The sequence below is a fragment of the Gavialis gangeticus genome, unplaced genomic scaffold, assembly GCF_001723915.1.
Source record: "Gavialis gangeticus isolate Ggan-Ray unplaced genomic scaffold, GavGan_comp1, whole genome shotgun sequence".
Lineage (NCBI taxonomy): Eukaryota > Metazoa > Chordata > Crocodylia > Gavialidae > Gavialis > Gavialis gangeticus.
In genome coordinates this window covers 7,858,751-7,873,078 of record NW_017728994.1, presented here as the reverse complement: position 1 = coordinate 7,873,078, position 14,328 = coordinate 7,858,751, and the positions used below count along the sequence as shown (strand labels likewise).

Sequence of the window (14,328 nt, the reverse complement as noted above, 5' to 3'; positions counted from 1 at the left end):
TCTGTGTAACTTCTTTTTTATTTGCTTGAAATACCCCTCTGTGTGCGTGTGCATATTAAGCGCTGTTTGAAATTTCTCTGAGTGTTTTGTTTCGATGCATTTCAAGCTCAAAACAATGAAATTGAAACTGAACAAAAGGCTTTGAAACAGCTTCAAAATGAAACAAGGGCACTCAAAACTATTTGAAAGTTTCTAAATGTTTTGACTTTCAAAGCTGGGCTTACTTAGCTTCAGTACTGGTCCCAGGTGGCAGCAGAAGCCTCCTGTCATTCGGTATGCAGATTGGGGGCTCGCACCCCTCAGAAGGCTGTAGGGTTCTGCCGGACTCCTCCCAGGGGTGCAAGCCCCCAGATCTGCCCTGGATGAGAGGAGGCTCAGGCTGCAGCAGCGGCAATCTTCTCTGGTGTTGGGCGCAGCCCACACCTAGCACCAGTCCCAGGTGAATGAGCAGCCTGAGCCTTATAGATTCTTAGATGTTAGGGCTGGAAGGAACCTCAGTAGGTCATTGAGTCTGACCCCCTGCCCCGGGCAGGAAAGAGCACTGGGATCAGACGATCCCAGCTAGGTGCTTGTCCAGTTTCCTCTTGAAGACCCCCAAGGTAAGGGAGAGCACCACCTCCCTTGGAAGTCCATTCCAGATTCTGCAACCCTTACTGTGAAGTTCTTTCTAATGAACAACCTAAATCTGCTCTCTGTCAATTTGAGGTCATTGTTCTTAGTTACTCCAGGGGGTGCCTAGTAAATACAGCATCTCCTATTCCTTGCTGCCCTCCCCAGATGAATTAATAGGCAGCCACAAGATCACCTCTCAGCCTTCTCTTCCGAAGGCTGAAGAGATCTAGGTCTCTCAGTCTCTCCTTTGTAGGGCCTTGCCTGCAGGCGTCTAGCCATATGAATGGCCCTCCTCTGAACCCTCTCAAGAATCTCCACATCCCTCTTGAAGTGCGGCACCCAAAAGTGGATGCAGTACTCCAACTACAGCCTAACCAGTGCTGCATAAAGGAGAAGCATCACTTCCCTGGACCTGTTCATCATGCATCTGCTAATGCATGATAAAGTGTGGTTAGCCTTGTTGATCACTTCATCACATTGATAATTCATGTTCATCTTGGAGTCAACTGTGACTCCAAGATCCCTCTCCTCTGCTGTGCTCCTGAGCATTCTAGCATTTCTACCCATTTCTATCCCCCAGCCTGCAAGTGTGTTGCTGATTCTTTTTGCCCAGGTGAAGCACTTTGCACTTGTCTTTGTTGAACTGCATCCTATTTTCTTCTTCCCATTTTTCCAACCCATCCAGATCCACCTGGATCTGTTTCCTACCCTCTGGTGTGTTGACTTTGCCCCATAATTTGGTATCGTCTGTGACCTTGGACAGGGTGCTCTCTACACTCTCATCCAAATCACTGATGAACACATTGAATAGCACTGGTCCAAGGACCATCATTGCAGGACTCCACTGCCCACCTCTTTCCAGGCTGATATCGACAAATCCACCACCACTTTCTGGGTGCAACCGCTAAGCCCATTTGCCCACCCACCTGACAATGTAGTCATCTACATCACATCCTGTCAGTTTATTTATGAGAACAGAATGTGATACTGTATCGAAGCTCCTCCTAAAGTCTAGGTAGATAACATCTACCTCGACTCCTGCATCTAAGCGTTTTGTGACCTGGTCATAAACAGAAACAAGGTTAGTCAGGCAAGATCTACCTGCAATGAATCCATGCTAATTTCCTTTCAGCATTATTTCCCCTGCTGGGCTCCCACAACTGTGATCCTTAATGATTTTTTTCCAGAGTTTTCCCAAGGATAGAGGTGAGACTAACTGGCCTATAGTTTCCTAGTTCCTCCCTCCTTCCCTTAATGAAAATAGGGACCACATTGGCCCTTTTCGAGTCCTCTAGGACTTAACCAGAGCACCATGAGTGCTCGAACAGCCGTGCCAGTGGCTCTGCTATGATGCTGGCCAATTCCTTCGGCACCCTTAGATGAAGTTCATCCAGGCCCACTGATTTTGAACACATCCAGCCACAGGTGGGCTGGTATCCCTCCTGTGTCTATCTGTGATCTAACTGGCAGATTTGTCTTGGTCTGTGTCTAGGAATACAGATGCAAAAGAACTCATTGAAGAGCTCAGCTTTGTCCCCCTTGTCTGTCACGAATTGCCCTGGTTTGTCCTGTAACGGTCCTATGCTATCCTGCACCTTCCTTTTGCTCCCTATATACCTGAAGATGGACTTTTTGTTGTCCTTAATTTTGTCATCAGCCTAAGTTCTAATCCTGCTTTGGCCTTCCTAACTGATTCCCTGGAAATGTGAGCCAGGGATGTATACTCCTCCTTGGTAGCTATCCCGTTTCCAACAGCCTGTATACCTCTTTCTTTGCCCTTAGGCTTTCCTGGATTTCCCTGTTCAGCCAAGAGGGCTTCTTGGTCCCTTTGCCCCCTTTTATGCACAATGGGATTATCTCCTTCTGTGCTCATAGCATCAATCCTTTGAGGAACAACTACCCTTCCTGGACCCCCATTTTGCCAGTGCTCTTGTGTTTTAATACCTCACTAACTAATATCCTGAGCACACTGAAGTCAGCCTTTCTGAAGTCTAGCATTTCAGACCTGCTGATTCATTTACCCATTCTTTGCCAGATAGTGAATTTACTCATTTGATAGTCACTATCCCTTAGGTTACCTTGTACCCCCAGATTCCCCACCAGGTCATCCCCTGTAGCTAACACCAAGTCCAGCAAGGAGTTTCCCTTAGTGGGATCATATACCTCCTGTATTTGGTGGTGGCCCTTTATGCAAGTTAAGAACCTACATGAGCAGTTAGATTTGGCTGACCTCCTCCCAGCAGCTGTAAGGGTAGTTTAGGTCACCCATAACAACCATATCTCTTGGCTGTAAAGCATCTGAGAGCTGTCTGAAGAATTCCAAGTCTAGCTTATCCTCCTGGTGTGGTGCTCTATAGTAGACCCCCACTACCAAGTCCCTTACCTCCCAACCCCCTTGTCTCCTGACCCACAGTACCTTGGTTTGGCCCTCCTCTAATCCCATCTTGATTATAAAGAATGTATATTGTTCCTTAACAGAGAGAGCAACACCACCACCCCCCTTTTTCCCCACTCTATCTTGTCTGTACAACCTGTAACCAGGTGAACAAGCAGCCTGAGCCTCATTAGGGTGCAGATCGGGGGCTCACACCCCTGGGACGGCTGCAAGGCTGTGCCAGACTCCTCCCAGGGGTGCAAGCCCCCAGATCTGCACCCTGGTGAGAAAAAGCTCAGCTTGCTTGTCCCACCTGGGACCAGTGCCCCCCGCTCACCTCCCCTCCTGGCTGCAGCCCCTCCACAGCTTGCCAGCAACAGCAGCCACACTCTTGGCCCCCTGCACACTGGGGGGCACTGCGGCTCAGCCCCAGCTGCCAGGTATCTGCTGCCTCTCCATAGCACGCTGCTGATTCCTAGCTCAGCGCAGCGCAGTGCAGCGCAGGGATGTGTGCTTTTGGGCAGCTCTGGGTTGTCACCCACGGCTGCGTGCTGCTTGCAGGGATTGCTGGCCACACCAGCCTAGGTTGTGCATTCACAGAAATGACCTGGCCAGATAGCGCAGGACTCATGCACGCAGGACCTGGACCGGTGTGTCTGGCAGTCTCCACAAGCAGCACGCAGCCCTGGGTGACAGTCTGGAGCTGCCAGAAAGCACACTGCCCCATACCACACCATGCCAGGCCAGGCAGCACCAGTGCGCTGTGGCAGAGGCGATGGATACCTGACAGTTGGGCCTAGCAATGCTGCCCCCTACCATGCAGGGGGCCAAGAGTGTGGCTGCTGTTGCAGGTAAGCTGCAGGAGGGGTGGAGCTGGTCAGAGAGCACATGGGGGGCTGTAGCTAAGCAGGGAGGTGAGCAGGGGGCGCTGGTCCCAGGTGGGACAAATAGGTTGATATTCCTCTCACCAGGGTACAGATTTGGGCGTTTGCACCCCCAGAAGGGCTACTGGGCTGTGCCAGACTCCTCCCAGGGGTGCAAGCCCCTGCATCTGCACCAGATGAGAGGAGGCTCAGGCTGTGGCAGTAGCAGTCTTCTCCAGTGCTGGGCACAGCCCACACCCAGCACTGGTCCCAAGTGGGACAAACAGCCTGAGCCTCCTCTCATTGGTGCACAGATCTGGGGGCTTGCACTCCCAGGAGGGTTGCCAGACTGTGCCAGACTCCTCATGGGGATGTGAGCCTCCAGATCTGCACTGGATGAGAGGAGGCTAAGGCTGCAGCAGCAGCAATCTTCTCTAGTGTTGGGCATGGGCTGCACCCAGTGCCAGTCCCAGGCAGCAGCAGCATCCTCTTGTCATCCAGTGCACAGATCCTGAGGCTCACACCCCTGGAAGGAGCCTAGCACAGCCCCATAGCCCTCCCAAGGGTGCAAGCCCCTGGATGAAAGGAGGATGGTGCTGCCAGGAAGTGTCTGGACTTTTGGTTTGACCAGTTTGAGGTGCAGTTTCCCAGACCTCTCCACATATCTCCTTGAAACTTGGCAGAATTCATGCCCTCAGAAGTGGCTACCATCCCTTCAATTTTCATCTGAATGGGGCAAGAAATGACAAAGTTTTAGGCATTTTCATGATTCTCCATTGTAGCCTATGGGCGAAACACTGAAACTCCTCAAAACAGCTAAATGGTTTCGATGAGACACAAAATGGCAGTGTTTTGAAACAGCAAAATGGACGTTGAAACAAATCAATGGTGTTTCTCACAGCCCTAGTGCATATGAGCAGACTGTCAGCAATGTAGGGTTCTTTATAGATAGCAAACAGACAAAGGGAGTAAAACTACCTGGAGTAATTACAGTTTTTATTCAAATATGCAGGGACAGAACTTGATGTATTTTCCCAATGCTTATTGATACCATTTTATAGTCCATAAAAAGAAGTATATTCTTTCTCAGACATTTTTTTCAAAACACCTTCTAATATTCTAGCATTTCTACCCATTTAATGTGTTTAATTCAGTGGTGGCTCCCATTTTTATGTATCCTTGTTTGAACCCCAACTGCCTGGAGACTAGGAGGGTCGCTGAAGAGTCTGATCCTGAGAACATTTCGACTATTTAAATTTCTTTATGAAAATGGTCTCATTGATTTTTTTTTTAATGTCGTTTAGGATCAGGACACAAAACTGAAAGACTAACTGAACTTTTTAGAAATCATTTGTTATATATAGAAGACAAATTTTATAGGGTAACTTAATTTCCAAATGTATCCAAACTCTTGAGAGTCTGAGAAATGTTGTTAAATCAACTATTTATATGAGTCCATAATAGCATTGCTATTATATTGAAGGCAGGAACAAAAATGCTCCTAGTATCATTATACTATATACATAATTTGGCCTATGATCTGATTTCTTATTTCCTATTGTAGATTGACCTTTCAGATATGTTATCAAATGGTCTAGTTGTTTCCTGCATACTTGGTCTTCTTTTTAATAAGTTTCAAAATTGTTTTTACTGAGTTATACTTTCTTGTATTTAAGTGACCTAGGAAGAAAAGTTTATGCTCTCTCTAGTTTTCCTCTTATGAAATAATTTTGAGTAACATTGCACATGGAATGTTAGTGTTGCCTAACCACGTAAGCTTGATCCTATGATATCTTGGACATTTACTGTTATTGTTGAGAGCAAAGAACTCTGAGCACCTTTCAGGAATGTGCCTGTGATCAGGGATATATGACTGATTTTATTGACTTAGGAAACTGGGCACTGTTTCCATGCCAGTTCTTTTCAAGATATATGATGCTGTGATTCACTCTGAATTATGGTTTAATTGTGGTGTAGATTAGTGCCAGACAATTTTTTGCCTCTTGAGTCAGTTGCACCTTTGGGAGCTTTGGCAGTACTTTTCCAGGCCAGCCTGAATAGATTTAGGGTTTTTTAATCTTTTCTCAAGTGAAAGAAAGAGGCCAGAGATCATGCTATGTTCTGTGTATCAGAGCCATTAGGCATACATGTTTTGTTCCAATTTAACCAACTGCCTCTGCAAACACTGAGCTGAAATTAAATGGGTGTAGTTATTACTCTGTATTAATCTAAGACACCTTCCCACAGTGTGGTGATCTTGCAGATATTTCAGACTCAGGTTGTAAAGATCCCTTTGTTCCTTCTGATTGGTTCTAGAGAGAATATCCATATGGAGGGGGCCTTTTTAGTGTGTGTTTCTAAGACTGCTATTTTTCATGACTAAATACTCCAAGGTTTCCTGGATCAATGGGACAGGACTGTGCTAGGAAAAGAGAAATCTCATAAAAATCTGCAAAGCCACAACATTGTTCTTTGTAAGCATTTCCTATGATGCAACAGAATTGTTTTAAGGGAGACCAGAAAAAAAGTTTGATTGATTGCTAAAAGACTTGAATGCTTCTGAGTGCTTCCCACTAAACACTGCCTTCCTTTTCTTTCTATTTTGAATCTGTTTTACAGGTATAAGACATGCACAGAAACCACAACGCTGCAAACGTTGCTATCCAGCAACAAAACCCAAGGTTTTCAAGCCAGGGCCTCTTTCTGAGATTTAAAGTGAGCAGCATCTGCAAAGGATAAATATCTGTGTCCACAGCAGTCTGGCTACTGATGTGTCTTATCATAATTTTACTTGCTTTGGACTCCTCTAGAGCAAATTATCCTTTCAATAAATAACTTCTGAGTGGGCAGTTTGTTTGGTTTTTTTCAGAGACTCCTCAGTCATTAAGGTGTTCTTTCCCTCTCTCTCTCTCCTCCCCCCTTTAACATCTTTCTTTCATTTCCATAAGGTTGAATCTCTCCCATAGAGAAGCTAAAATGATTCAGTAACAGCCCAGTTCACAGGTCATGAGGCTTTCCATATTTATGTGTCATCTGTAAGCAGCACTCTCAACAAATAGGAGGGCAAGCCCTATTTCCCAACCACTGTATGTGGCTTAATATGATCACCCAAATCTGTGTGGAGTTGGAAGGAGCTGCTTGTTATAAAACTACTCTTCGACAGATTAAATATTTTGTATAGAAAAATGCATCACAATTTGGGGAAGACATTTGCAGGCCATAACTTGCACCTGTGCCAGAGGCCAAAGTGAGGTTCACCTATGCAAGATCTGGATCCAGTTCAGGCCCTTGGAATTTGTCCTGGCTCTCTGCACATGGGTGAATTTCTCCCACATGAAGGAATTCAGCCTCCTGAACAGGAGTTAAGTACCACAGAGTGTTTAGGCAAACAGGTCAATATTTAAACATTCATTAAGAGGTTGATCTAGAGCCATTGGGAAGTTTTCCACTAGCTTTTCTGAGCCTCAATCAATCACTAAAGTACAGGTGATATCTTGTAGTTCCAAGAGTCAGAGAATGGCCTGACATAGTTACTGAATAATAGTCTGAATAGCTGAGTTAGTGAATAACCTCACATGCTCAGTCTTTTTACTCTGAGCAAAAGGGATCTTTCTTCCTCCAAACCTAGTGGGATTTCTGGTTTTGGACAGTTCTACCTTATCCCCAACTTCTTTAAAGTTTCTGCATCATTTGACTGATTCTGTCTGCGTGTCTTCATTGAACCAGGTGTTATTACATTTCACGTAGTCTTTCACTCAGCTGTAATAAATGATGTCAAATTTTATCCACAAATAGTCTTGTGCTTGGCACATCCAACTTCTATGGTATCTCGGCATTTTGAAAATGGCTGGCTGTAAATCATTCTGCTTTTGAGTGCTTTGTATTGTTTGTTGTTTAGCTATCATTGTATAAATTCTGTTTGGTCTTTAATATCCTCATTGTAACTTCAGGTTTGCAATTCTTTGTTGTTACTTCCAGAAGCTTAGAGATATGTGTTTTAACATGAGACACAGGCACCAAGTGTCACACACATTCAAAATGGTGAAACAGGTGCTTTGAATGTTTTACTCTTGGTCACTTCTGTTTTATAATTGATAGTTCGTGGAATATACTGGTTTAACATAGAAACTACAAGTAAATATAGCACCCGTATCTTGGATAACTGACAGTTTTGTTATCCAGAATACCAAAGGTAGCAAAAGGACATAGCAGCCCCCTTGGGTCTGCAGGGAACTTGTGGACCATTTGTGTCTAAAAAGAAAGTTATAAAGGATGGAAGACTGGAACCACCTCAAAGGAGGAGTATTCTGCATTGGTCTGGACCAGACCTGTAGGGAGCGAACCAGGAAAGCCAAGGCTGCAACTGAACTGGCTATATGTATCAAGGACAATAAAAAGTCCTTTTTTAGATATGTGGGGAGCTGGAGTAAAAGCAAAGGTAACGTTGGACCCCTGCTAAACCAAATGGGACAACTGACAACTGACACCCAGGAAAAAGCCAGCCTGCTTAATGGGTATTTTGCATCAGTTTTTCACCAGCCTCAAGGGATGGACCTGCTCAATATGGTACGGGACAGCCAGGGTGAGGCAGAATTGTTACCCTACATCAATGTAGACCATGTGAAGGAACAACTTGAGAGGCTGGACACCTTCCAGTCAGCTGGCTCAGACAGTTTACACCCCAGGGTACTTAAGGAGCTGGCAGGCATCGTAGCTCAGCCACTGGCACAGATCTTCGAGAACTCATGGTGCTCAGGTGATGTGCCCAAAGCTTGGAAGAAGGCCAATGTGGTGCCTATCTTCCAGAAAGGGAGGAAAGTAGATCTGGGGAACTACAGGCCTATCAGCCTGACCTCTATCCCGGGGAAGATCTTGGAAAAAATTATCAAAGAGACCATTCTTGACAAACTGGCTGATGGCAAACACTCCTACTAATGCAGCCCAGTATGCCATTAGCTTTCTTTGCAACAAGGATACATTGTTGGCTCATATTCAGCTTAGTATCCACTGTAACCCTCAGTTCCTTTTCTGCAGAGCTACTGCTTAGCCAGTCAGTCCCCAGTCTACAGAGGTGCATGGGATTGTGTTCCATCCAATCCTCCCATTTGTCAAGGTATCTCAGAATCCTACCTTCCAGGGAATCCACAACTCCTCCCAGCTTGGCGTCATCGCTAAACTTGCTGAGGCTATACTCCATCCCATATTCCAGGTCACTGATAAAGATATTGAACAAAACTGGCCCCACAACTGACTCCTGGGGCATTCCACTTGATACCGGCTGCCTACTAGACATCAAGGCATTGACTACTATCCTCTGAGCCCGATGATGAAGCCAGTTTTCTATCTACTTTTCAGGCCATTCATCTAGCCCGTACTTCCTTAGCTTGCTCCTGAGAATATTGTGGGAGGCTGAATCAAAAGTCTTGCTAAAGTCAAGAATACATCATGTCCACTGCTTGCCCTGCATCCACAGAGCCAGTCATCACAGCATAGAATCCATGTTGCCTGTCCCTAATCACCTTATTCTCCTCCAAGTGCTTAGAAATGAATTCCAAGAGGACCTGGTCTATGATTTCTCCAGGGACTGAGGAGAGGCTGACCAGTCTGTAATTCCCTGGATCCACCTTCTTCCCTTTCTTAAAGATGGGCACTATATTTGCCTTTTCCCAGTCATCCAGGACCTCTCCCAATCACCGTAAGTTTTCAAAGATAATGGCCAGTGGCTCTACAATCACATTGGCCAACTCCCTCAGCACTCTCAGGTACATATGTCTGGCCCCAAGGACATGTACATCTCCAGCTTTTCCACATAGTCCCTAACCTGTTCGTTTGCTACTCGTGGCTGCTCACCTTCTCCCCAGACTACGCTGACAGGTGCAGTAGTCTGGGAGCTGACCTCACCTGTGAAGACTGAGGTAAAAAAGGCATTGAGTACTTCAGCCTTTTCTGCATCCTCTGTCACTAGATTACCTCCTCTACCTAGTAATGGATCCACAGTTTCCCTGATCTTCCTCTTGTTGCTGACATACTTACAGAAACCCTTATGATTACCCTTCATGTCTCTTGTTAGCTGCAACTCCAATTGCACTTTCACCTTCCTGATTTCATCCTGCTTTCATGGGGAGAGTTTAAACTATTACCTAACTGTAGAGGAGGTCATTGGCTGTTGTACAGAAAACTCTGTTCCCAGTAACACACTGATAAGGCATTAAAATATGACTGTTCCTTGGTCATCAATATTATCATCTAGTATTTAAAAGGCTTTTCTAGATGCAAATGAGAGCTGTGTGTAATATACAGGTAACAAGGATAAACATAATATAAACAATTACCACGTGCATGTGTGTGTGTGTGTCTATAGTAATGATTAATCTGTTGTCACCAGCTCTCTTGCTTTTTATATGCCTGGTCTCTCCATGGTTAGCCACATGAATACAGTCATTGTAAGTGCCATTTGGTAAATAGTGTCTCATCTTATCCTGGCATATATTTTGGGAAGGTGGAAAGGATTTGGGGAGGACAAATCTCAGTTTTCTATTGTTCTTCGTATTGCCATTCCTACCCAAACTTTTCTTTGTAGGTAATCATCACTTTCTTATTACTCAGCACATTTCTATCAGTTAAAGGTTTTAGAAACCCTTACACATGGTCAAAACTGCAAGATTGGTGCTTTATTTGGAGGCATGTCCATAACTTTGCATATGAGAGGAGTCCCACTGAAGTTAATGGGATTACTCACTGCATCCAGTGAAGTCTAGAATAAAAAAATATTGGATTGTGAGTACAAGATTGTGGTTGAAAATATCTTACTTACCCACAGAATGAGGGCTTCAATTGTACCAGTAGGTGTGGTATTCTAACACTTCTCTGTAACTGAAGTTTTTATCCAGTATTTCATCTTTCCTTTAAAAAATGCTTGTAGCTGTTATGGTTATAAAAAATACCTCAAAAATTTAAGCCAGCTGTGAAGAACCAGTAGTCTACCTGAATCTGCAGAGCACCTGGATTCAGTGCTCAGAAAAGTATGAACTGTCTTGGTCACTGTGAAAAATGCCTCATTCTTGTGCCATAGGTAGGTGATGTTTGAAAAATGCTATCACTTTTTTCTCCCTTTTCACCTTCAGTAAAAAAACTGGAGAAGTCCAGGGAGCCCCAGAATCATGTATAAACCCCTCCAGAGGACTTGATACTGAAGGAGTCTTGTGGAGTCTGCAGATGTTTTACAGTTGTATTTTGAACATCTATATAATTTTCAGAGTACCTCCATTTTGGTGAGTCCCATGAGCAGAACTTATTTCATCAGTGGAGATTGGATGAATGTCCCCACCTTTCCCTCCTCCCTTCCACAGGTTCATTTTTTATACAGACTAGGAGGAATTATCCTATCCTATCATTCCTAATCAATGTGCTTCAACTATACCTGGGAAAAGCTCCCCACCCCCCACAAACAAGAGATCCAGTGTCCTTGATCCATTAAATCTTTGGCCTGTCAAACTGAGACAATTAACAAAAGAAAGTAGTTGTAATGTGGACATCTACCACCTTTGCACCTGGCTTGAAATTGTAACACCACCAGTTCACATTACCCAGGAAACAACTGTCAATTGGTAACAGCCTGCACTCAAAGCTAACCTAGTTTGAATCAGAATCAATGACCAGAGCTTCTATCTGGAAACAGGATACACGCAGGCAATCCCATGCCTGGGCAGAAGTGTATTGACTGTGCAAATCCAGTGTTAGGGGTGATACTGTCAAAAAGAATGGTCCCAGGTCTCCTCACCAATCCCCTGGGTGTTCCAGTCTTATGAACATGCAGTAGAATGTAATCTGTATTAGCTCTGCACGTCTATAGCCTCCAGGCTTACCGGAAGATAAAGAGCTCCTGCGTCAAATTAAAAATAAAAGTTATAATAGAGCCCCTGAAAATGTGTTTAAAAATAGTAATACATTTTTATCCATCTTTGCCCCTTGGGCTTTTCTGCTTCTAAATGAGAATAGCAGCCCTTCACAGCTTAAAAGCTGTCAAACTGATGTAGCACTTAGATTAGTGCCATCACCTAAGAAAATTTCATGTGTTTTCATTCTGGAGCTGAACTGACTCCAAAAGCATTGGCACTTTCTCTCGCTTACATGTCCTTACAAAAGCTGCTTCTTGCAGTCACTGGAGAAAATATGATTGCCTGTCTGAAAATTATCTCCTTTCCTGGCAGTATCTTACAGTTCTGTAGCTGCATCCAAATAGAAGCAGTCAAAACCACATGCAGAAATATTTCATTACTGAAATGAGGCTAATATCAGGCAATAAGCATGCTGCATAACAGAAAATGTCTATTCTTAGAAGAGCACTGTAGGAGCTTTAATATCTACAAAGGGGCTTGGTTTTTAAGGGCTCATTCAACACACTCCATGCAATGCGTTGTGCCTGAGCTTATTGAAAGGATAAAAGTATTTATTACAACCCTTTACAACCTCATAGTTAGGGCCCTACCAAATTCACGAAATGGACTATACTGTGGCTCCTTTAATCTTGCAGGTTCCCCCATACATGCCCCTCGCCACTGATCAGTGAAGGGGGCCCATTTTGCAGCTCACTCCTGATCAACAGGGAAGCAAAAACTGTGTTTTTAAATATACCGCCATTGTTGCCTCCCCACCGATGGGAGGCAAAAATGGCACCATATTTAAAACCACAACCTCCCCACCAATCAGGAGTGAGCCTCAAGCAGGGCCCTTCCACCAATCAGTGGGGTGGGGAGGGGGTACAGCATATAGGGGCACCTGCCAAATTAAAGGAGCTGCAGTGCAACTCATTTCCACCATGAATTCAGTACTGGCCAACTCATAGTTACCACAAACACTAATTATTCCTCACCTTCAGGTGGGAGGGTATTAGCTAAGCATTATCGCCAGCCCTCATTCCCCCCAGTGTGCAGGTGGGGATATGGGGTACCCGAGAGATTGATTTGCTTCAAGTCAGACTGTGAATGAGTAGTGAAATAAAGCAAAAATCAGTTCCTAATTTAAAGCCATGCACTCAGTCCATTAGACTTCACAGCCTCCACTAGGAGTGAAGGACTTAAGGAGTGAAGTGACTCTAGCAATGAGGGAGATTAAAGGCCCTAGGCATTTTTACTAAGTTTTTGCAACTAATACAATGCAGGGGGAAATTAGGTTTACTGTAACTGGAAGTTCAGTGGAATAAGGTTTACTGTAACTGTATTTGAAATCTTTAATGAGAAAGTCTTACTTTAAAAGTCTGTTTTAACTTAGGAACTTTTTAATGGTTAACTTTCCATTGCTCATGAGGAAACAAATTGCTGTAATGCCATTGGTTTCTAGTTCTTTAAACATACCAAAGTTAAACAAGTAAGCATTATCCTACAGTTCAGTTACATTTTTACTAATCCCTTGTATGGCAGTAGTAAAAATCTTCCTGTAAGTGAATAGAAGACAGAAACAGATAAGCAAAATGTAAGTCTAATCTGAAGTGCCAAACAACAAAGCACTTAGGCTCATGGTTAACTTTAACTTTCTGGTTGAACTTTAATGTTCAGCCATGTTTGAAATAAACTTTTCTTACTTTCCAGGGGAGCACAGTTAAGTCAATGCCGTGCATTTTTTAAAATCCCGTACTAAAATTTGAGAAAGAAGATTGACTGGATTGGTGTAGCATGATTCTAACCTGACTACCTCCTGGGTTTGTTCCAGTTTAGCTTATGGAACTGCATTCCCTCTAACTCCTCCCCCATGTCTATCTATTTCTTCTCTTCTGTCTATCCCACCACACCTAGTATAAGAGAGAATTTCTGTACAAGCCCTGCCCTCTGGCAAAAGACATCCTATTTCTCTTGGACATAATTATGTTCCTCTATTGTCAGATCTCAGCTGAAAGCATCTCCTTCCTTATCTTTACCCCCTAGCATTTCTCTCTCTGTACTGTGAGTGTTTAACTTTTTATACTTGTATTCAACTCTAAAACATATGGGGATGCAGTTTATAAAAGAGATGAAATATAAAATCATGCTATTCTGTATTCATTATCCTCAGTCATTACTCTTACATAAAGAACACTTTCAGTTGCAGTACACAGTGTCTTCACCTCCTGTTGAGCTACAATCTTAACCATTAATCTATGTTGTGGGTACCATGTTTTATCAAGGTTCCTGTCTGGCACTATGTTATGTATGTCTGGAATATAGTTTGGAACTCAGTTTACACTAAAATAATTTGTAGGCTCACCATTACGTTGCTATGAAGTCCAAAGCCAGAAACTCTATATAAGATGTGGGACTATTCTGTAATAATTGATTAATACAACATGGTGACCTGGTTGTTGCAGTATTTGCAGTAGAAATACATTTGGTTTATTTTAACAGCAGACTGCTGGGGAAAGGAGGAGAAAATAAAAGGCTCATTTGAGATGAGACAATCCCCAGTAAGAGGTAGTTAAGAAGTGCCTGATTTATTAACTATAAAGAA

The 14,328-nt window shown here is 43.8% G+C and overlaps 1 long non-coding RNA gene across 4 annotated transcripts in view; it reads left to right on the top strand.

The window, feature by feature from the left end:
* The window catches only part of LOC109287322, a 35,464-nt gene extending 28,766 nt beyond the window's left edge, over positions 1–6,698 (top strand). For all 4 annotated transcript variants that reach the window (XR_002094833.1, XR_002094831.1, XR_002094830.1 and 1 more), the window contains one exon: positions 6,469–6,698. This is a non-coding gene — a long non-coding RNA (uncharacterized LOC109287322). The remainder of the gene's footprint in view (positions 1–6,468) is intronic.
* The last annotated feature ends 7,630 nt before the right edge of the window (positions 6,699–14,328 follow it).